Source organism: Meriones unguiculatus, chromosome 3, assembly GCF_030254825.1.
Source record: "Meriones unguiculatus strain TT.TT164.6M chromosome 3, Bangor_MerUng_6.1, whole genome shotgun sequence".
Taxonomy (NCBI): Eukaryota; Metazoa; Chordata; class Mammalia; order Rodentia; family Muridae; genus Meriones; species Meriones unguiculatus.
The window spans coordinates 158,153,552-158,163,590 of NC_083351.1; positions in this window are offsets into that span (position 1 = coordinate 158,153,552).

Consider the following 10,039-nt stretch of genomic DNA (forward strand, 5'->3'; position numbering starts at 1 on the left):
CTGTTCTTATGACTTCCTAGTTCTGCCTCTGTGGCTGTACTCCCTGAGGACCACTACACCAGGCCTCAAGTTCTATGGCAACATAGGGATTCTTGGGACAGCATTATCAACATTGAGGACCCTGCTCTGTGGGTCTATCAGTAAGGTCCAGGAAAACAACTCCTGGAGCCCAGACAGATCTGAATACCAGATCGACAGTGTGACAGGACTGTAGGCCACTGAGGTATTCAGAAAATCTGCACAGGCATATTACACCTACATACAGTGCCTGAAAACTGTGCCCACAAACTGAGCCAGGGAACAGTGCTAGCATCCATACCCCCTCCTGCACCTGCACCCCTCCCCCACATTCCAGGCATTTAAACTCTCTAGCACTCTGTTCTTCAAGACATATTTCCATGCACATGTGATGCTTGTTCCCCCACAATTGTGAATCTGGACCAGTGGCTGGTCCTCCCTCAGGTACAGCTGAAACAACAGCACACACTCTAGAACCAGTGGAACTCTCTCCTCTTCCTGAAGAATATGCCAGATGTCACAGAAAGATGGACCCAGTCGGAAATACAGACTCCAAGAAAAAACAGTGAAGGTTATGGATAAGCTGATGGCCAGAAGTCTGGACATCATAGCTCCACAAGCAACTGCCAAAATCAATGGATACTTCAATTCATCAGAAACACAGAAAAATGACTTTAAAGTTATGCTTATCCAGTTATTAGAGACACATAAAGAGGAAATGAACAAATCTCTCTGAGAAATAGCCACAAATGGAAGCAAATAAGGAGGAAATGAACAAAGTTCTAAAAGAAATACAGGCAAATACAGCCAAAGAAATAGAGGCACAAGTAGAATCCCAATTAGTGGTATATAGAGAGGAAGTGAACAAAAATATAGAAGGCATCATAGAAAGACAGGAATCCACATTCAAATAGATAAAGGAAATGGTGCAAGACATGAAAACAGAGTTAGAATCAATAAAGAAAACACAAACAGAGAAAACCCTGAAGCTGGAGAACTTAGAGAAAAGATCAGAAACCAAAAATGTAAGCATCACCAAGAGAATACAAACTGGAAGAGAGAATCTCAGGTGTTGAAGATACACATTCAGAAATTGATATTTCTCTCAAAGAAAAAGTAAAATTGGGAAAGTCCCAAACACAAAACATCCAAGAAATCAAGGACCCAATGAAAAGACAAAATCTAAGAATAATAGGAGTAGAGAAAAAGAAGATTGCAGACTGTAAGGTCCAGAAAATATTTTCAAGAAAATCTTAGAAGAAAATTTTCCAAACTTAAAGAAATGTCCATAAACATACAAGAGGCCTACAAAACATCAAACAGTCTATACTAGAAAAGAAACTCCTCATGTCACATCATAGTTAAAACACTAAACTTACAGAACAAAGAAAAGATATTAAAAGCAGCAAGGGAAAAAGACCAAGTAACATATAAAGGTAGACTTATCTATCAGAATCACACCAGACTTCTCAGCAAAAACTATGAAAGCCAGAAGGACCTGGGCAGAGGTCATACAGACTTTAAGAGACCAAAGATGTCTACCCAGACTACTCTACCCAAAAAAACTTTTAATAAACATAGATGGAGAAGGCAAAATATTCCATGACAAAATTAAACTTAAACAATATCTACAGTGCAAGCAGGCCCTACAGAAGATACTAGAAGGAAAACTCCAATCTAACAAAAATAACTACACCAAAGAAAACATAGGATACAAATAACTTTCTCAACAAAAATTAAGAAAACAATACATGAATCACAGTAAGACCACCAACTCCACAATAAAACAAACTAACATTAGTCACTATTATCTATCAACATCAATGGACTCAACTCACCAATAAAAAGAGACAGACTAACATAAAAGTTGTGGAAACAGGATCCAACATTCTGTGGCTTCCAAGAAACACACCTCTGCAACAAAGATAAACACTATCTCAGCATAAAGGGCTAGAGAAATGTTTTTCAAGCAAATAGCTCCCTCCCTCTTCTCCTTCCATGTTCCTCCCCTAGTCCACTGATAGGGAAGGAACTCCTTCCCTTTCATCTGACCATAAGGACTCATCAGGACTGTCTGCATTGTTTTCTTCTGTGGCCTGGTAAGGCTGCTCCCCCTTCACGGGGAGGTGATCAAAGAGCCAGCCACTGAGTTCATGCTAGAGACAGCCCTCTTTCCCCTTACAAGGGTAACCACTAGGACACTGAGCTGTCATGGACTACATCTGTGCAGGGGTCCTAGGTTATCCCCATGAATGGTCCTTGGTTGGAGTATCACTCTCAGAAAAGACCCCTGTGCCCAGATTTCTTGGTTCTGTTGCTCTCCGTGTGGATCTCCTGTCCCCTCCAGGTCTTTCTATCTCCCCCTTCTTTTATAAGATTCCCTGAACTCTGCCCAATGTTTGACAATGAGTCTCAGCATCTGCTCGATACCCTGCTTGGTAGAGACTTTCAAAGACCCTCTGTGATAGGTTCCTGATCACCTGTTTCCTCCCTCTTCAGATGTCTATCCCAACATTTAAAGAAATGCTCAATGTCCTTAGCCATCACAGAAATGCAAATCAAAACGACCCTGAGATTTCACCTTACCCCCATCAGAATGACTAAGATCAAAATATCAAGTGACAACTCATGATGGATAGGATGTGAAGAAAGGGAAACTCTCCTCCTTTGCTGGTGAGAATGAAGGTAAACTTGTACAACCACTTTGGAAATCAATCTGGTGCTTTCCCAGACAATTAGGAATAGTCTCTACTTCAAGATCCAGCTATACTACTCCTAGGCATATATCCAAAATATGCTTAAGTACACAACAAGGACATCTTCACAACCATGTTTGTAGTAGCTTTATTTGTAATAGCCAGAACCTGGAAATAACCCAGATGTCCCTCAATAGAGGAATGGATATAGAAATTGTGGTACATTTACAAAATGGAATACTACTCAGCAATTAAGAACAAGGAAATCATGATATGTAGGCAACTGGTGGGATCTAAAAAAGATCATCCTGAATGAGGTATCCCAGAAGCATAAAGACACACATGGTATAGATTGACTTATATTTGGATATTAGACATATAATATAGGATAAACATGCTAAAATTTGTACACCTAAAGAAGCTAAGCAAGAAGGAGGATTTTCATTCAGAATGGCATTTTTTTTAAACTGGAAGACTACTAGTGATTGCTCTGATTTCATTAAGAGTTATTTTATATTTTTTAATGTGATCTTGCTTTAACTTTGGTAAATGACGTCAGCAGAGAAAAATTTTTTTTTTTTATTTTTCAAATTGTTGGAGTGTAGGTTTTTTTTTTTTTCAATGCAATTTATTCAGGAAACTTGAACAATCATCTGACCCTGGGGAAAGCCAGGCCACAGCTTTAATAGCCTCTGAGTAGCCAACCCAGGCATGCCACGTGGGCAATGCAGATAGGTCCACATACATGGAAGCAAGCCAGATCCTCAGCCTTAGCCAAATGTGGAATTGTTCATGACAGAGAGCACTCACCATCGGGAAGGTGGAAGGCGGAAACCAGCTCCATCTTTAAGGCACAGCATTCCGCAGCTCTCTACAGTTCCCCCTTTTTGTTTTAGACGCATCAGGCAAGAGTAGAGGTCTGATCTCTGATATTAGAAATAAATTGGGACTTTGTACCGATGTTCATTTAGGTGTCATCCACCCAAAGAGCATCAGACCCGTCTGATACCTTTTTCTCAGAGGCGGGACCTGGGGTATCAACCCGCATGCAATCAGACATGCTCTTCTCTGGGTCCAAAGCGGCTGACCCTGAGTGCAGTGCTTAGCCTCGCATCCTGAGCATAACATTTTAGCTTTTTATGGTATTCAACCATGCTTGGGGAGACTGTCCTGCTTCAATGGCTGTAAAGGCCTGAATGATCATGTCTGCATCACACTGTTGTGAGACTCTAATCTTGCATATATACCACAGGCAAACCAAGGAGACCAACAAGAGAAGGCCTGCTAACGCTCCCATGCCCGCTCATTCCTTCAGATGATTCATGGCTGCAGCAATCCATGATGATAATCCTGTGGTAGTCCTGTGTCCACTCTGGTAGAATTTACTGTGACAATGGCCACTCTCAGCTGCTCCATCGTACTATCGAATTCTCCAGTCCAATTACCTAAAATATAGCTCGACAATTATTTACACAGATTTGCAGCACAGGAAAAATTCTCATGTTATATGCTAGTGACTCAAAGTCCAGCAAATTTTCATTGACAGCCCAGTTGAGCAATTTGCCATAGGGTATCAATTTGCTCCTGCACGAGGTCAATCCTCTGATTGAACACCATCAAGCTTCCTTTTAGTTGAGCATTAATTCCTTTATGTACAACTAAGGCATGAGCTACATTGGCCAAATGATTATTCAGGGTCTGAGCATTCTGCCCAGTATGACTCATGGCTAATGCCCCGGTGGTAGCTCCAACAGCCGTCAATGAGATGGTAGTAACAATGGTGGCTGTAGTTCCAAGATTCCTTTTCTGTCTGAAGAGAATCATAGCGTGAGGGGCATCAACGGGCACAGGCACCCAGTGAGGCATGCGAGTAACCAGGGCATACCTAAATTCACTAGCATTCCAGCATTGGGCAAAAAAGCAAGTATCATTACCACAATTACTTGGCTCTATCTGGCTAATAATGAATAAAAATGGGGGATATAGACAAACAGGTGTGGGCTTATAGGAAATATTATGAGAAGCCTTAACCCCTCGTTGGAACATCCTGAGTCAGTTCGAGAACTAGCAGTGGTGGTGTCCGAGGTCTGAGTAGGTTCAAGAGACCATTGCCCCCAGGGGCGAGACGTGCTCCATGCCAATTGACTAACTCCATGTTTTCCTCCACTTTTGAAAGTCATTTAAGGTTCTTAAATTATTTTTTTAGCTTTTTTTAAAAATTTTTCATCAATTACACTTTATTCACTCTGCATCCCCCCATAAGCCCCTCTATCCTCCCCTTCCAGTCCCAACCTCCCTCCTCCCTCTGCTTGCATGCCACTCCCCAAGTCCACTAATAGGGGAGGTTCTCCTCTCCTTTCTGATCTTAGTCTGTCAGTTCACATCAAAAGTGGCTGCATTGTTCTCTACTATGGCCTGGTAAGGCTGCTCCCCCCCAGAGGGAGGTGATCAAAGAGCAGGCCAATCAGATTATGTCAGAGGCAGTCCCTCTTCACATTACTATGTAACCCAATTGGCCTCTGAACTGCCCTGGACTACATCTGTGCAGGGGTTCTGGGTTATCTCCATGAATAGTCCTTGGATGGAGTATGAGTCTCTGGGAAGTTCCCTGTGTTCAAATTTTCTTGTTCTTTTGCTCTCCTTGTGGAGACCCTGTCCTCTCCAGCTCTTACTATTTCCCAGTTCTTACCTAAAATTCCGTTCACCTGCCCAACAGTTGCCCATCCGGCTCAGCATCTGCTTTGATAGTCTGAAGGGCAGAGGCTTTCAGAGGCCCTCTGTGGTAGGTTCCTAGGTTGCTCCCTGTTGTCTTCTTCTTCTGATGTCCATCCTCTTTGCCTTTCCGGATGGGGATTGGACATTTTAGTTAGGATCCTCTCTCTTGCTTAGTTTCTTTAGATGCACAGGTTTTAGTGGGTTTGTCCTATGTTGTAGGTCTATATGAGTGAGTATATACCATGTGTGTCTTTTTGCTTCTGGGACAACTCACTCAGGATGATCCTTTCCAGATCCCACCATTTACCTACAAATTTCATGATTTCCTTATTTTTCATTGCTGAGTAATATTCCATTGTGTAGATGTACCACAATTTCTGCATCCATTCTTCAGTTGAGGGGCATCTGGGTTGTTTACAGCTTCTGGCTATTACAAATAAAGCTGCTACAAACAGGGTTGAGCAAATGTCCTTTTTGTGTACTTGAGCCTCTTTTGGATATATGCCCAGTAGTGGTATGGCTGGATCTTGAGGAAGCGCTATTCCTAGTTGTCTGAGAAAGCGCCAGATTGATTTCCAGAGTGGTTGTACAAGTTTACATTCCCACCAGCAGTGGAGAAGGGTTCCCCTTCCTCCACAACCTCTTCAGCATGTGTTGTCACTTGAGTTTTTGATCTTGGCCATTCTCATGGGTGTAATGTGAAATCTCAGGGTTGTTTTGATTTGCATTTCCCTAATGGCTAGTGAGGTTGAGCATTTCTTTAAGTGCTTCTCTGCCATTCCGTATTCCTCTACAGAGAATCCTCTGTTTAGCTCTGTTCCCCATTTTTTAAGTGGATTACTTGGTTTGCTGCTTTTCAGCTTCTTTAGTTCTTTATATATACTGGATATGAGTCCTCTGTCAGATAAAGGGTTGGTGAAGATTCTTTCCCAATCTGTAGGTGGTCACTTTGTTTTGATGACGGTGTCCTTTGCTTTACAGAAACTTTTCAGTTTCATGAGTTCCCATTTATTGACTGTTGCTCTTAGAGCCTGTGCTGTTGGTGTTCTGTTCAGGAAGTTTTCCCCTGTACCAATGAGTTCTAGGGTATTTCCCATTTTTTTTTTCAAGCCGATTTAATGTGTCTGGTTTTATGTTGAGGTCTTTGATCCACTTGGACTTCAGTTTTGTGCAGGGTGACAAGTATGGATCTATTTTCATTTTTCTACATGTAGACATCCAGTTGGACCAGCACCATTTGTTGAAGATGCTATCTTTTTCCATTGTATGGTTTTGGCGTCTTTGTCAAAGATCAGGTGTCCATAAGTGTGTGGGTTTATTTCTGGGTCCTCTGTTCGGTTCCATTGATCCACCATTCTGTTTCTATGCCAGTACCATGCAGTTTTTAAAACAGTTGCTCTATAGTACAACTTAAGATCAGTGATGGAGATACCTCTGGAAGATCTTTTATTGTAGAGGATTGTTTTAGCAATTCTGGGTTTCTTGTTATTCCAGATGAAGTTGAGAATTTTTCTTTCCAGGTCTGTAAGGAATTGTGTTGGTAATTTGATGGGCATTGCATTGAATCTGTAGATTGCTTTTGGTAAGATGGCCATTTTTACTATGTTAATCTTGCCAAGCCATGAGCATGGGAGATCTTTCCATCTTCTCATATCTTCTTCTAATTCTTTCTTCAGAGATTTGAATTTTTTTTCATACAAGTCTTTGACTTTCTTGGTTAGGGTTACTCCAAGGTACCTTATGTCATTTGTGGCTATTGTGAAGTGTGTTGTTTCCCTAATTTCTTTCTCAGCTCTGTTGTCTTTTGTATACAGGAGGGCTACTGATTTTTTTTTTTTGAGTTAATTTTGTATCCGGCCACTTTGCTGAAGGTGTTTATCAGCTGTAGGAGTTCCTTGGTAGAGTTTTTGGGGTCACTCACGTATACGATCATATCATCTGCAAGTAGTGATAATTTGACTTCTTCCTTTCCAATTTGTATCCCCTTGATCTCCTTCAACTGTCTTATTGCTCTAGCAAGGACTTCCAGCACTATGTTGAAGAGATATGGAGAGAGTGGGCAGCCTTGTCTTTTCCCTGATTTCAGTGGGATTGCTTTAAGTTTCTTTCTGTTCAGTTTGATGTTGGCTATAGGCTTGCTGTATATCGCCTTTACTATGTTTAGATATGTGCCTTGTATCCCTGATCTCTCCAATACTTTGAACATGAATGGATGTTGGATTTTGTCAAAGGCTTTTTCAGCATCTAGGGAGATTATCATGTGGTTTTTTTCTTTCAGTTTGTTAATACGGTGGATCACATTGATGGATTTCCGTATATTGGACCACCCCTGCATACCTGGGATGAAGCCTACTTGGTCATAGTGGATAATATCTTTGATGTGTTCTTGGATTCAGGTGCAAGTATTTTATTAAGTATTTTTGCATCAATGTTCATAAGGGAGATTGGCCGGAAATTCTCTTTCTCTGTTGAGTCTTTGTGAGGTTTAGGTACCAAGGTGACTGTGGCTTCATAGAATGAATTTGGTAATATTCCTTCTGTTTCTATTTTGTGGAATAGTTTGAAGAGAATTGGTGTTAACTCTTCTTTGAAGGTCTGTAGAATTCTGTGCTGAAGCCATCTGGTCCTGGGCTTTTTTTGGATGGGAGACTTTTGATGACAGCTTCTATTTCTTTGGGGGATATAGGACTATTTAGTTGATTTACCTGGTCCTGATTCAGCTCTGGTAAGTCAAATCGATCAAGAAAATTGTCCATTTCATTTAGATTTTCAAATTTTGTGGCATATAGACTTTTGAAGTAAGTCCTAATGATTGTTTGGATTTCCTCAGTGTCTGTAGTTATATCCCCCTTTTCATTTCTGATTTTGTTGATTTGGGTGGTGTCTCTCTGCCTTTTAGTTAGTCTGGCTAAGGGTTTGTCGATCTTGTTGATTTTCTCAAAGAACCAGCTCTTGGTTTCATTGATTCTTTGAATTGTTTTATTTGTTTCCAATTGATTGATTTCAGCCCTGAGTTTGTTTATTTCCAGCCATCTACTCCTTCTTGGTGTGTCTGCTTCTTCTTTTTCTAGGGTTTTTAAGTGAGCCACTAGGGTGCTTGAATGAGCTGTCTCGAATTTCTTCTTGAAGGCACTTAGTGCTATGAACTTTCCTCTTAGCACTGCTTTCCTTGTGTCCCACAGGTTCGGGTATGTTGTGTCTTCATTTTCATTGATTTCTAGAAAGACTTTAATTTCTTTCTTTATTTCTTCCCTGACCCAGCTGTCATTTAGTAACAAGTTGTTCAGTTTCCATGTGTGTGTAGGCTTTTTGTTATTTCTGTTATTGTTGAGGTCCAGCTTTATTCCGTGGTGATCAGACAAGATACATGGGATTATTTCAATCTTCTTGTATCTGTTGAGGCTTGCTTTGTGACCCACTATATGATCTATTTTGGAGAAGGTTCCATGAGGTGCTGAGAAGAAGGTAAATTCTTTTGTGTTTGGGTGTAAAGTTCTGTAAATGTCTGTTAGGTCCATTTGATTCATGACCTCTGTCAGAGACATTGTTTCTTTGTTTAATTTCTGTTTTGTTGACCTGTCCTTTGTTGAGAGTGGGGTGTTGAAGTCTCCCACTATTAATGTGTGGGGATCTATATGTGCTTTAAATTTTATCAATGTTTCTTTCACAAATGTGGGTGCCCTTGTATTTGGGGCATAGATGTTCAGGATTGTGATGTCTTCCTGGTGGAATTTTCCCTTGATGAGTATGAAGTGTCCTTCCCCATCTCTTTTGATTAATTTTGGTTGAAAGTCTATTTTATCAGATATTAGAATGGCTACTCCTGCTTGTTTCTTGGGTCCGTTTGCTTGAAAAGTCATCTTCCAACCCTTTACCCTCAGGTAATGTCTATCTTTGTGTCTTAGGTGTGTTTCTTATATGCAACAGATTGCTGGGTTTTGTTTACGTATCCATTCTGTTAATCTGTGTCTTTTTATTGGAGAGTTGAGTCCATTGATGTTGAGAGAGATTAATGACCAGTGGCTGTTAGATCTCTTGATTTTGATGTTGGCTGTGGTCATCAGGTTGTGTGCTTGGTTGCTTTTTGTTTTACTGAAGTGAGGTTATTTATTTCCTGTGTTTTCTTGAATGTAGCTAGCTGTCTCGGGTTGTATTTTCCCTTCCAGTGTCTTCTGTAATGCTGGATTTGTTTGTAGGTATTGTTGAAATTTGTTTTTGTCATTGAATATCTTGTGTTCTCCATCTATGAGGACTGAGAGTTTTGCGGGGTATAGTAGCCTGGGCTGACATCTGTGTTCTCTTAGGGTCTGCATGATATCCGTCCAGGCCCTTCTGGCTTTCATAGTCTCTGTTGAAAAGTCAGATGTGATTCTAATGGGTTTGCCATTATATGTTACTTGGCCTTTTTCCCTTGCAGCTTTTAGTATTTTTTTCTTTGTTCTGTATACTTACTGTTTTGATTATTATGTGGCAGGAGGATTTTCTTTCCTGGTCAAATTTGTTGGGTGTTCTGTAGGCCTCATGTATTCTAATTGGCCTCTCCTTTAGCTTGGGGAAATTTTCTTCAATGATTTTGTTGAAAATATTTTCTGGGCCTTGGAGAAGGGAGT